Raw genomic sequence first — 14,246 nt, 5'->3', positions numbered from 1 at the left:
AAATAAAAATTACCCTCCACTTAAAACCTAAGTTAACCGCCCACCCCTTCCAATGAGAATTAACATTTCAAAAAAAAAAAATAAATAAATAATAATTTACTACCTATGATTTGTCAAATCATGGCAAATAACAAATACAACAACAACATTTACAATACGTAGCATGCATCAACTGAAAAGATTCCTCCTTTGCAAAATTTCTTTCCCAAATTCTTATTTACAATGGGTGTACAATAAATATTGTACACCGAAGTAAAAGTTAACTCAAAATACTTAAAAGTTAAGCTTATATATGTAAAAGTTGTCTATTTTTAAGTGATTAATTTTTTCATTTTAGTAAAACTTATTTCTTCAAAATCACTTATAATGTATAAAATTAATCATTTAATCATTTCTATCAACTTTTTTTACTAATATAAAAGTTAATCAAAACTAGGTTAAAGTTACGAGAAAAGGGGTAAAAGTTATCTTGGTGTACAATAAATTTATTGTGCACCTTGTGCGCGCAAGACCTTTTGAATTTCTTTTACTCAACTGCAAATAACTGATATGATTCCCTTGTACAGTATCAATAAATGATACTTACAAATGATACTTACCAGGGTGTAAGTTTTGAGATAACGTCTTTCGATCTGTTTAGAAAAGAAGGTTCATGTATTAGACATAAATGATAAACGTACTTTTGTTTATTATGTTCTCTCTTCTGATCTTGAAACTTATATTTTACAACAACTAGTCTCTCTACTACTAATATGGGATGTATTAGGTACTTTCATAAAAGAGAGGTATCCCTATCAGAATATACACCATGAGAGTAATACTTCTAAAATAGTGCTTCCCGAGAAGTACTATATCCCAAAAACACTATTACTATTAAGAGGGGGCATAATACGTCATTGTTCTAACAATGTGACGACGACCTTGTTAGTATGCGGTATTAAAATGAGCCCTCGGGTAAATGACGTACGAATAATTTTTCATATGACGCCCTCTTCGTAATAATGGACCTACATTTCTAACGCCCAACGTTTTTTAAAAAACGAACTATAACCTCTTTCCAAAATGATCATCTTATTTATGATCTATCATGATCCAAAAATACATTCTTTAGCCGACGACGCCAATGGTCTTTATTTTTCTCTAAGACGCGTATCTTGTTTAGCCCGTTTGAGCTCAAGGACAGTATAACTTATCAGTTTGGCAAATAAAACAAAAGCAGTTATGGGTCAATCAAGTCATGATTACTCAAATTTGCTTATTTATTCACAAAATCCTCCTACTTATCTATTTTTATTTCGTATAACCTTCAACTATTGTTTATTTGCAACTTAGTCCCTTCTACCCCTATAAATACTATCATCTTTTCTCACTTAAAGAAGGCCCCAACCCCCTATCATTCTACTCCCTCTCTCTAAAAAAAAAGCTCTCATTCACTCACTTGCTTTTTAAGTTTCTCTAAAAAATCAGTAAGAAAAAAAAAAAAATAGTTTCATTCAAGTCAAAAAATAGTTTTAGTTAAAGTAGAATCAAAAAAACAAGTTTTTAGTTTAATTAATATCAATATTCAGAAAATCAAAAAAGAAGTTATTCAATTTTCTTGGACAATTCACTTTGCAGTCACTTTTTTATTTCGATTGATCATTTGGATTAATCTCTCAAACATTGCTAGTCAGAGCCAAAGGTAATATTCTTGTTCCTTTTATTTTTGTGAATTCCAATTATTTTTCATACATTACTAACCTCTTTTCTTATGTGTGCTCTATAACCTGTTAGGGAACTATACGTGCCGGTTACCTAATTTGGAAACCAACTAGAATTTGACCGACCACGGGCGAGATTCGAGAGTGAGTGTACGTGAAGTGTGTTTTTATTTATGTATGTTGATCACCAAAAAAAAAATATTTTTCTCAAAATGAAGTTAAAGTGAGAAGGTGCATAAGAAAATTCAAGAGAAAGATGGTGGAACTATAGTACTCGCCAATTTCTTCATTTTCCATTTTTTTGTCAATTTGGTTGATAATTATATAAAATATCGTCACTTTTCAAAATTCACAAAATAATTTTTTTTTTACAGAAACTTGAAGTATTTATAAGACCACGACATTTGGAATTTTTCAAAAATAAGTTTTAGAAAAATCACAATATCTGAAGTTTAGGATTTATTGTGATTTTTCTAAAACTTATTTTTGAAAAATTCCAAATGTCGTGGTCTTATAAATACTTCAAGTTTCTGTAAAAAAAAAATTATTTTGTGAATTTTGAAAAGTGACGATATTTTATATAATTATCAACCAAATTGACAAAAAAATGGAAAATGAAGAAATTGGCTAGTACTATAGTTCCACCATCTTTCTCTTGAATTTTCTTATGCACCTTCTCACTTTAACTTCATTTTGAGAAAAATATTTTTTTTTTGGTGATCAACATACATAAATAAAAACACACTTCACGTACACTCACTCTCGAATCTCGCCCGTGGTCGGTCAAATTCTAGTTGGTTTCCAAATTAGGTAACCGGCACGTATAGTTCCCTAACAGGTTATAGAGCACACATAAGAAAAGAGGTTAGTAATGTATGAAAAATAATTGGAATTCACAAAAATAAAAGGAACAAGAATATTACCTTTGGCTCTGACTAGCAATGTTTGAGAGATTAATCCAAATGATCAATCGAAATAAAAAAGTGACTGCAAAGTGAATTGTCCAAGAAAATTGAATAACTTCTTTTTTGATTTTCTGAATATTGATATTAATTAAACTAAAAACTTGTTTTTTTTATTCTACTTTAACTAAAACTATTTTTTGACTTGAATGAAACTAATTTTTTTTATTTTTTGTTACTGATTTTTTAGAGAAACTTAAAAAGCAAGTGAGTGAATGAGAGCTTTTTTTTTAGAGAGAGGGAGTAGAATGATGGGGGGTTGGGGCCTTCTTTAAGTGAGAAAAGATGATAGTATTTATAGGGATGGAAGGGACTAAGTTGCAAATAAACAATAGTTGAAGGTTATACGAAATAAAAATAGATAAGTAGGAGGATTTTGTGAATAAATAAGCAAATTTGAGTAATCATGACTTGATTGACCCATAACTGCTTTTGTTTTATTTGCCAAACTGATAAGTTATACTGTCCTTGAGCTCAAACGGGCTAAACAAGATACGCGTCTTAGAGAAAAATAAAGACCATTGGCGTCGTCGGCTAAAGAATGTATTTTTGGATCATGATAGATCATAAATAAGATGATCATTTTGGAAAGAGGTTATAGTTCGTTTTTTAAAAAACGTTGGGCGTTAGAAATGTAGGTCCATTATTACGAAGAGGGCGTCATATGAAAAATTATTCGTACGTCATTTACCCGATGGCTCATTTTAATACCGCATACTAACAAGGTCGTCGTCACATTGTTAGAACAATGACGTATTATGCCCCCTCTTAATAGTAATAGTGTTTTTGGGATATAGTACTTCTCGGGAAGCACTATTTTAGAAGTATTACTCTCATGGTGTATATTCTGATAGGGATACCTCTCTTTTATGAAAGTACCTAATACATCCCATATTAGTAGTAGAGAGACTAGTTGTTGTATAATATCAGTTTCAAGATCAGAAGAGAGAACATAATAAACAAAAGTACGTTTATCATTTATGTCTAATACATGAACCTTCTTTTCTAAACAGATCGAAAGACGTTATCTCAAAACTTACACCCTGGTAAATATCATTTGTAAGTATCATTTATTGATACTGTACAAGGGAATCATATCAGTTATTTGCAGTTGAGTAAAAGAAATTTTGCTGAGGAGGAATCTTTTCAGTTGATGCATGCTACGTATTGTAAATGTTGTTGTTGTATTTGTTATTTGCCATGATTTGACAAATCATAGGTAGTAAATTATTATTATTATTTTTTTTTTTTTGAAATGTTAATTCTCATTGGAAGGGGTGGGCGGTTAACTTAGGTTTTAAGTGGAGGGTAATTTTTATTTATATATATTTTTTAAGGAAGAGAAAGGGGTTAACGTGGGTCTTTGGGGGTGTAATTAGATAGCCTTAATTTCTCTTTTTTTTTTATTTGTTTTGTATTTTAATAGTTAGTTATTAGTTTGTCTTATTTTGGTTAGTTTACATAGTTAATTAATTAGGGTAGTTAGTAAATTAGTAACTAATTTTGTATTAGTTAATAATTTATTTTTTGTTAAGTCATTTTTGCATTGTTTTGCTATAATTAGTCGGTCTCATATGTTGGTAGTGTTACGTTAGTAGTAGGTAATGTTAACCCGGTCATAGTACGTTATTATTCCGGGTCCTATGAATTGGAGTTTTTGTCTTTTTCGGGTACAAACTCATAGTAACATATAAATTTGTACGACTCTAGACATAACACAAAACACCTTAAGTAGTGATATTGGATAAGGGATAGACACGAAAATCTTTGCGTGTCGCTACACATAATAAACTCGAATTAAGTTATTGTTAGCGTGTCGAGGTATTATACGGTAGAATCGAAGTATATTATACAATACGGAATACGGAATACACCTTTATAAAAGGAGATTACCCCTATCCAATTCACCACTCACCACTTATTTCTCATCTACACCTTATCCAAAAACATCAAAATCCTCCATTTTCACGGCACCCATGGCTCCCAACCATCAAGATCAACCATCTCCTTCTCCTTTCGATGAGCATTTTCGGATGCTAACTTTGTATTTGAACTTGCTCATGGCGTTATTTGTGCTACTAGTGGCGCTCGTGGTTTTCATAATTATGAACAAGTGAAGCTTGGAGGTTTCCGGCACGAAATGCGCACGATTCGATTTGTACTTCGATTTTTTGCTATTTTGGTAGATTAGAAGTACACATTGTAAGGATTTTGGGCATTTAAATAAAACGTCTTTGTTTTATTGTTAATATTTTCGGACTTTTAATTGCTACCGTTGTTACTCCTTAAATCGTCTTACCATTACCGCCGAGGTAATGAACAAAGAAACTCGAGCAAAAATTATATTAAAAAAAAAGAAATATATTTTCCTTGACAAGGATCATAACAAAAATTATGGATCAAAATTTGGTGTCTACAGTATGGATCAAAATTTGTTCATTGGATCAAAGTTTGTTCCTCAGGGGAAAGTGAGGATCCTATTTTTACTTCTTTTACACTACTATCAGTGTCAATATTTACAACTATTGACTCTTCTATGGGCATCATGCATGACTTAGGCTCATCAAAAGATTGATCATCGTTATAAGATCAAAATAAGCTTCAAGTCTTGATTTCTTCATAATTGGTTATGATCATTCACAATGTTTAAAAAATCTAAATATAAGTTTTGTTTACTTAGGTCTTTACTTTCCAAACATCCAAGGCGAAGAAATATGAAGACTAGTCAAGGAAACATAGTTCAAGGCGAAGGAATCAAGACTTGAAGCTTATCATTAGATAGGAATTCTGATTATTGTAATATTTATTTTATGGCTCTTGTAAACTAAAGTTCCACCATCAAATTAATAAAACAATAAATGAATTATCTTATGCACACTTCTTAATAATAAATTATTCGAGTGTTTTTTTATATTAAATTGGTTAAATCACTTTGCATGCTTGATCCATATATCATTTCGCATTTGCATGAGATAAACCTAGTGACTTATGGTTTATGACCTTGAATTGAATAAACGGGTCAAATTGGAAATTTAGTCATATAGGATTGTGAAGTGATTCACCCACTTATAAAACCTATCATCATCAAGTCTTGTTACCTATAATGAATCACTCTCAATCTAGTATGACATGATTTCTATTATGAAACTATTATTCAATTTTAGGCCATATCAGATGTCCCAACTTATCTGGTCAATTTCATAAACCCCAAACACATTACCTCAAAATCCACTCAGATAGCACATTACTATCCATCCTCAAAAGAGTGAAATTCAACCCAAAATAAGCAAGTCAAAAAGTCCAAAACAACTTACTTTTCAGAAACAAGTCAATCCAAAAGTCGTCAATCGGGACGCATTTTATCGTTGAGTTGTCTTTCACAGAAGAATTTTATGGTGTCACTAATCGGGGTGATTTCCACAACCTTAATGGACCGATTTGATTCCCAAAAGCAAGTCAGTTAAAGACCTATTACCAACCTTGTTTTGAGTTATTCAACACTCTATTTCCCTTCACCTATTGGAATTGACCACATAGGAAGGGACACCTGTCAGAACTACGTAGGGTTTTGATCCGGGAGTGGATTCAAATCCCACAATGAACGGTACGTAGGGCAACTTTAATGCTCAAACCCACCATACATCACCAGATTTATCTCATCATATATTATATCATATTGCATCCGAGTGTGTTTGACTACTTGCAAATTATGTGACATTATGCATTAAATCAATAACATTGTGAATGATCATAACCAATTATTGTAGAAAAATAGGGACAACATATTAGTAGGAGCCTGTTTTAGAACAGAGGGAGAGACGAGTTCCAGACGTTCGATCTTCCTAACTTATACCCCGGACCTTAATCTTTGATTTCAAAAGACCAGATTTCATAAGAAAAAAGCCTTTTATTTTATGGAGCCATCATTGTTTTCGGAAATTTATTTTTTATTAAAATAATTATTTTCTCTTGAAAATGATGATTTCAAAAATCCGGTCCCTATCGGATAAAATAGGGTGGCGACTCCGAATTTTTAAACATTACAGGCCTAACTGTAGGCTTATGTGGGATTCTGACCGTAATCTAGGACAGTCGAGAATCGGGTCCCACAGGCTGGCGACTCCGCTGGGGAATTTTATTTTTATTTTAAAAAATAAACTTTGAGGTATAGACCCAAAAATATGTTTTACCCTCTTAGGAAACAAACAACTATCCCAATTGGTTATGATCATTCACGTGAAATGTTTAAACTTTTTGTATGAATCATGATTATGTGAAATTACGTGTGTTTGGGTTTGCTTATGTGAAACTCGGTCCGCACACACGCACTGGTACTATCATAACCTAGGCCCTGACCTGCTAATTTGCGGGGTTCAGGGAGTTTAGATAATTATAATGAATTTAAGGACGTAAACCTGTATCCGCGCGTTATTTACAACCGGCTATGCAGGACCGTCCAACCCCGTATGGGGCCACTCGAACAATTATTTCCTTAATTGAACAAACCCTTGTAGTTAACGTGTTAGGACACATGGACCAACGCATGCTTGCTTTTTATTTATGTTGTTAATTGCCTGTCCTGACTAATTTAATTCACGTGCTTTTTTTTCTCTTTATATATTCGCGATGACGTTTCCTTTTAACCTTTTTCTTCTTTCGCTCTTTAAAATTTTGGTTTGTAATATCTTCAAAAAAAAAAAAACTTTTTCCTAGTCTAATTAATCGCGTTTTATTGTCAAAATCATTTTAACTTTTCATAAAGAAATTTCACTTCAAAACAAAAGCGAACAAAAAATTTCTCACAATGTCGTGATTAATTCTTAATCACTATTCAAAATTTCTCATGAACCAAGTCAAAAATCAATGCCAAAATTCAGTCGACTTCATCCCATAAAAATCTCCATAAAAAGCGAATGATTCTAATGCTCCAAAACCAAATCGGATCTTTCTAAAGAAATTTTTTCTACAGAATGGCTCTCCTGCTTTTGAAACCCGTTTTTCGGAAACTTATACTTCACTTTACTGCTGGTCAACTTTTTATGATGATTTTCGGAAAAGAAACCCTTTTCTCAAAATGGACTTATAATATCACCAAGATACTTTTCTATTTCCCGCCATTTTACTCCGTTTTATTGAATTCTCGATATCAATTCTAATATCATGCTTGTTTGAAATGACAGGTACTTCACTTATACTTAATCAAGACCTTAAAACAATATGAGTTCCGCAAAGCCAAGATACGAAGCTGGAAGTAAGAGGGGCCGCTGGAGGTCAATAAGTCAGATTTATTCCGAAAAGAGTGAACCTTTAGCTGTTATATACCACCGGCTGAAGTTGCAAGGATTCCTTGAGCCAAAACAAATCAATTATTCCATGCCTTCTCCAGCGGCAGACATGGCGAAGTATTGCAGTTACTGCCATGACTATGGACACGATATAGAATCCTGTTCGGATACAAGACATGCTATACAACAACTCATTGACGACGGAAAAATTCCAGTTCCAAAGGCTTGGATTCCCCCTACCATATCGTTCAACGATACAGATTTGCCGGAGGTCATTAATCAAAATCAACCTTTATGCATCACCTTAGGATACGCTTGTTACTTAATCTCGGGTATCTGGATTGATAGTGGGTCAGCTTTCAATGTTTGTTCAAAAGGAATTTTGAATGCAGTGGGACACGGAAACACACCTTTAAGACATTCCGGTAAAATTTTAACTGCGTACGATAACATCCCAAGAAAGTCAATTGGGACCATCACTTTGAAATTAGGGCACAAGAGTTGGGAATGTGATGTGGAATTGCAGGTGATCGAAGCTCCTACGCAATTTCCCTTTCTACTTGGGAGACCGTGGCTTCATAACACACGGGCTATTGCATCTACCCTTCATCAGAAAGTAAAAATCCCAACACCAAGGGGAATAATGACCATCCATGGGGACATGGTTGTTCCAAAAGTATCATTAATGTCTTGCCACATGATTGGTTCTGGAGAAGGTTCAACCTCCGAACATGCTCCGCCTAGGTTAGGAAATAAGGATGATAAAGCATCATTATGGGACTTGATATCAAAATCTCAAATGTATCAAGAAGCCTTCATCGACTACCTCAAGAGAACTGCGATTGACGTCACGACCCCAGCCAAGGACCTGATAAAAATGTTCAAACTCGATTGGCAACTTGTCATGAAAGATTTGGTTGAGAAGGAATTCCTAGAAGACAGATTGGAGCATACAATGATCTGTGGCAACAAGGAGTACCGCGGTGTTTTGGTGGAGGGAGAATGTCCCATCAATGTATGCCCCTATAAGACCTTCATTAAGTGGGGATATGAGCGAGAAGAACTTGAATCAGCAACCTGTGAAGATCTTGGCGATGACTATACAAGTGGAGAAGTATGGGGTAAACTGAGCACTAATGTTGACTATAAGGGTATATCATTTACCACAGAGTTCATAGTTGTCAATATCCCCTTACTCTATGACATAAAGCTCGGCCAACCATGGATGTACAAAATCCATGCTATTCTCGCCACCCAGTCAGAGGGTTCATTATGGTCACCATGTCCTCCTTTGTTTCCAGAAGATGATAGTCGATCTAAAGTGTCAAGTAAGGCTAAGGTCTTTGAAGTCGCTACCATTACCCAGGAAGTTCCTTCAACAGAACAGGAGGTTGTGAATCTGGACCTTTTAATGTCATATGAGAACATAGGGATAGAAGAAAAAACCATGATACCTGTAACTCTTGATCAACTGACTTACTTGGCCGATACGTACCCTTCCTATGTCAAAGCACCATTGGGATCTTCAGTCTCATGGATTGATCTCCGTAAAATTTCCCGAGATGACCCGCATCGGAATAATAGATTAGACTTCACAAACGATGATTTGCCTCCACATCCATATCATAATCATGCATTGTACATAACCTTGTTACATAGCAGCGGCTACATAGATAATATTCTGGTTGATAATGGATCGGCGATCAACATAACTTCACGAGACTTCCTTTACGAACTAGGTTATGAGGCAAACCAAATAACTCATTACTCAGGCTTGTCTTTTGGTTTTGATAATACTCCAAGGGAGATAACGGGAACCATATTATTGATTTTGAAGTACGGACCAGTCGTGTATGAGGTGAATTTCCATGTGATAGACTGCGAGACTTCATACAATCTCTTGTTGGGACGACCATGGTTACATGAGAATCAGATGGTTGCGTCAACATTGCACCAGAAAGTCCGAGGAATGTTATGTTTCCCATTAGGGGGATACGTGATTCCAGGGGATGTAAGAGATGGAACGACCCAATATGCCAGTACAAGTCAGTTTGGGGAAATGAATCTCGTTGAAAACAAGGAAGGTCACCTTCCTAACAATGAGATCACAATATGGCCAACATCGGTAATGAAGCTAACCCGCATGTACTGGCCCGTTTCGGAGTCAGAACGTGACCATCCGACTTGGATACCAGACAAGATCAAGGCACAAAGGCTGCGAGAACGACTTGGATGGCTTTACAATGAGAAACACGCGGTACAATGTGAAGGGATAATGACATCAGCTAATGAGGTGGCTTCCATCGTGTCAATTATGGAGCCTCATATTTTCCTACGCAAGATTTATCCCGTGACTTTAGCTTCGTGTCAATTGGTATGCAAGGCCTGGGCATCATGGATCCTAGATCGAGAAGACAACCCCTTGTATGTTGCCAAGCGCAAAGAAGATTGGGAACAACGCCTGGAGACCGGAGAATTCGTTACTTGGCGTTACGATTAAGGATTACACGTCTCTACCGGTTCAAGATGCCTCATCACCACTCACCTGTAGCCTATGCATTGCGTTCTTTATTTTTCCTATGTTAAAAAAAAAAAAAAGATAGAAATTTTAGAACTACGTGCGACTTGATCCCCTCTTTCCTTTTTTAACTAAAAAAAAAAAAAAATTTCATCATCATGTATGTTTGCATCATTTCACACCACTTTTGTGAAGGGGTACGTGGGCAGCTCACTTTGAGTTCAGTCGCAAAATAAATATTTTCTTTCTTTATTGTCATTTTTGGAACTACGTTGGGTCTGATTCCCTGTAAACACTCTTACACCATCAAGCACCTATGCACCCAGGGATACGTAGGCAGCCTTCAGGCACGACCCCTATATTTAACAATTTTTTTTTTTTGATGCTTCAAGGAACGCAGGTAATCAAGCATCTAAACCGATGTCATCACTATTTTAGCAGGGACACAGGCCCCATCTCTTTATTCTCTTCCCTTACTTTACCATTCAATACTTTTGTAAGGCGGGAAATGGAAAAGTAAAAAGTGATAGTTATCTTTGAGAATTTGGTCTTGCAAAATAATAAATAACTTATCTTTCAAATAACTTATTTTTCTTCATTCTCTCTCCATTTCGCAAAAATAGTTTTCAATTTTGTTGAAAATCCTGAATTTTCGAATTTAACCCCTAAATTACGCCAAAATCATGCAAAAGCTCTAATTCGTGCTTGAACAAACCAATCATGATAAGTGAAATACTCTTTCAACCAACATACACAAACTCCTTTTACTTATTTATTTATTTACTTCCAAAGTACGATCACAACAAGTATAAAATGTACAATTTTCAATACTGGGCGAGTAATATCTCAGGAGTTGGTGGAACTTCGAACTCCTCTGAATGACCCCATGGAAACCTTTGGCAAAAGTCTACGATAAGCATAGCCCCTTTGAGGCTTTCCTGTGAAAGATGGCGGATACTGACTTCCCACTCAGGGAATCGCATTAATTGCATTATACCGCATAATTCGCGCTCGGGAGCAGTTGTGGAGATGTCTAGCTTAGCCAAGGCTAGAGTATGGAGTTCGACGTCCACCAATACTTCCAACTGTTTCACTTGCAGCATTCTAGCTTTCTGCAAGCCTCTTTGCAAAATAGATAATACAAAAGAGGAGAGGCTTTGCCCTTGAACTTTAGAAGCAAAACCGGCCACCCAGTTCTGTCTTGGGTCCCGCACTATAAACTCACCCCTACACTTATGTGACCCCTCAGACATGACAACAAACGAAAGGGTATGCGGTTTAGAACGTTTCCAAGGACCAGAAGACGAAGCTTTAGTAAACCTATCTACCAATATAAAATGACCCTTTGGACTTATTGACCATAAAGTCTCAGGAATGGCAAATGAGGAAAGCCTAGAAGGAGGAATCTTCCGAAGGAAGTCTTCTTTAGAACTTTGGTAGCTAGAAGGACCACCCATTTCCATTTGTAAACGATCAAGTGATGAAAATTCAAATAGACTCAACCATGGACGATTAGCCGCGCTTTGGCGCGGGCCCTGCCTCTCATGTACCAGAATTCTTGTGGGGATAGCCTGTGGTGAAACATAGACCGATAAAGTGATTGACTCTGCAGCCAATTGTGTCACAGAAAAGAAACAAGTGTCATTCCAAAAAAATAATATGGGTGGAAATGAACCAGACCCAGGGAGGATACCAAAGGTCTTAATACCCAAGCCCCTAGCCACTTCTTCACCGGTCTTCGAGTCAGAAAGAAGTAATACGAAGCAAGTAGGTTGGTATATTTTGGATAACATGACGAGATGATCAAGGAGACGAGATGTTGACTGATCCCTGACATCCCACATTAACAACCTAAGTGTACTACGGTTTGGAAGATTAAAGGACAAATTGGTTGATGAGCTAGAACTTTCTGTGCGATTATTCGAAAAAGGAAACCTTTGCTGGTTTATAGAGGCCGAAATAAAGTAAGACAAACTCAAGGGAAAGTATAGACAAAGAGACATGGCGAATACCATAGAATCAGCGACAAACAAAAATAGGGAATTCGAAGGGTCGCATATGCGGAAGAATTGAGAAAAATTACCCACTAAAACAGGCTTTACCAAGGGAGTGGGAGAAGTAGTAGTAGGAAGAATTTGGTTTGAAAACCCTGTGGAGGAATCAACGACAAGTCGGTCCTCTAGGGACATGGAAGCAAGAATCGCCTCACGTCCTCTATCTCGTATTTCCTGAAGGGAAGAAGCAGGATTCTCAGAGAAGAATTGGATCAACTCTCGCACGTTGGAGGACGAAGAAGCTTCAAATGGAGTATTAAGATCCATATGATTCTTTGAGGGAGAATAGCTTTAGAAGAAAGGAATTCGGTTATTCGTAAGCTTGAAGAAAATTCAAATCGAGTCTAAGTTTTTATAGACCAACAACCATGAGGATTCCACCTATGGCGTGTCACAAAACTCGAGACGCATAGGGTCATAAAGAATCTGAAACTTGCGACATACACAATCCTTCAAACTTCCCAAAGAAGCCTAAATACCCGTAAAATCTTAAGGATGCAATAAAAGTTTTGTTTTATAAGTCACTTCAATAAGACACAAAGTTCCAAATCTCTCGAAATCTGTTCAAAAATCGGCGTTCATCTCCTTAAAAATAAAAATAAAATCAATATCATTATGTATATCCGATGATTATTTTTTATTTTATTTTATTTTTATCTATTTTTACTTTCCAGTTTAAACATCATATTCAAGTGAGTACTTACGATGGTTTTTTTTTTTTTTTTTTTTTTTTTTTTTTTGTCAGAAGTTGCACCTGGACCCGTGTTGGATCTAGGCTCATTCGTCGCACCTCATTCCATAGCAAGAGATCTCTATCTGCAGAATTTTCTCCTTGCCCTACATCGGCAATATTCTCATCCCCTAGTTGTAGCAATATGGCTCAGACCCCCGACAATGATCAACAGAATTCAAGCCTCCATCCGGATCCTTTATCTGAACTTAAAGGGATGATGCAGTCCATAATAGATCGCCAAAACACCGTTGAGCAGACTGTGGTTAATTTCATAAGACAGAACGTGCAAGCTCACCCTCCAGCTCCTGACTCAGAGGTCGCATCACCATTTCATCTTGAGCAAGGTAATCATGACAATGAACTCCCGACCAAACTCGAAGAGGAAATTTCTAAGTTGAAAGAAGTATTGAAAGGCATGACCCAAGCTGAGCCGTGGATGGATATCCATGGGTTGACTCTTTTTCCCAAGGCGCGCCTTCCCATTGGGTTCAAAATGCCTGTCCTCGCGCGGTTCGATGGAACAGGAAGTCCCACAAATTTCTTGAAACTTTATGTTGGCGCTATGAGTCCATGGGGAGTGGAAGAGCCATTGATGGCTCAATTATTTCAGCAATATTTGGATGGAGCTGCCTCGCATTGGTTTCTGAACTTAGAGAAATCGAAGAAATCAACCTGGGCTGATATTGTGAGAGAATTTTTGAACCAGTATAAGTACAATGAAGAGATTGATGTCACAAGAAGGGATTTGGAGACCACGGCTCAAAATGCAAATGAGACATTCTCATCTTTCATCACAAGGTGGAGAAATAAAGCGGCAAAAATGATAAATAGGCCGAATGAAGAGGAGCAGTTGCAAATGATTGTCAAGAACCTCCTCCCGGTATACCAGAAACAAATGGCTTATCAATATTTCCCATCGTTCAAGGCCTTGATTTCAACCGGATCTTTGATTGAAGATGCCATAAAAAAGGGAGATATTAAAAGAGAAGAGTTT

This window comes from Spinacia oleracea, chromosome 2 (assembly GCF_020520425.1).
Source record: "Spinacia oleracea cultivar Varoflay chromosome 2, BTI_SOV_V1, whole genome shotgun sequence".
NCBI classification, from domain to species: domain Eukaryota; kingdom Viridiplantae; phylum Streptophyta; class Magnoliopsida; order Caryophyllales; family Amaranthaceae; genus Spinacia; species Spinacia oleracea.
The sequence above is the reverse complement of the archived record's forward strand: the minus strand, read 5'-3'. Positions refer to the sequence as shown.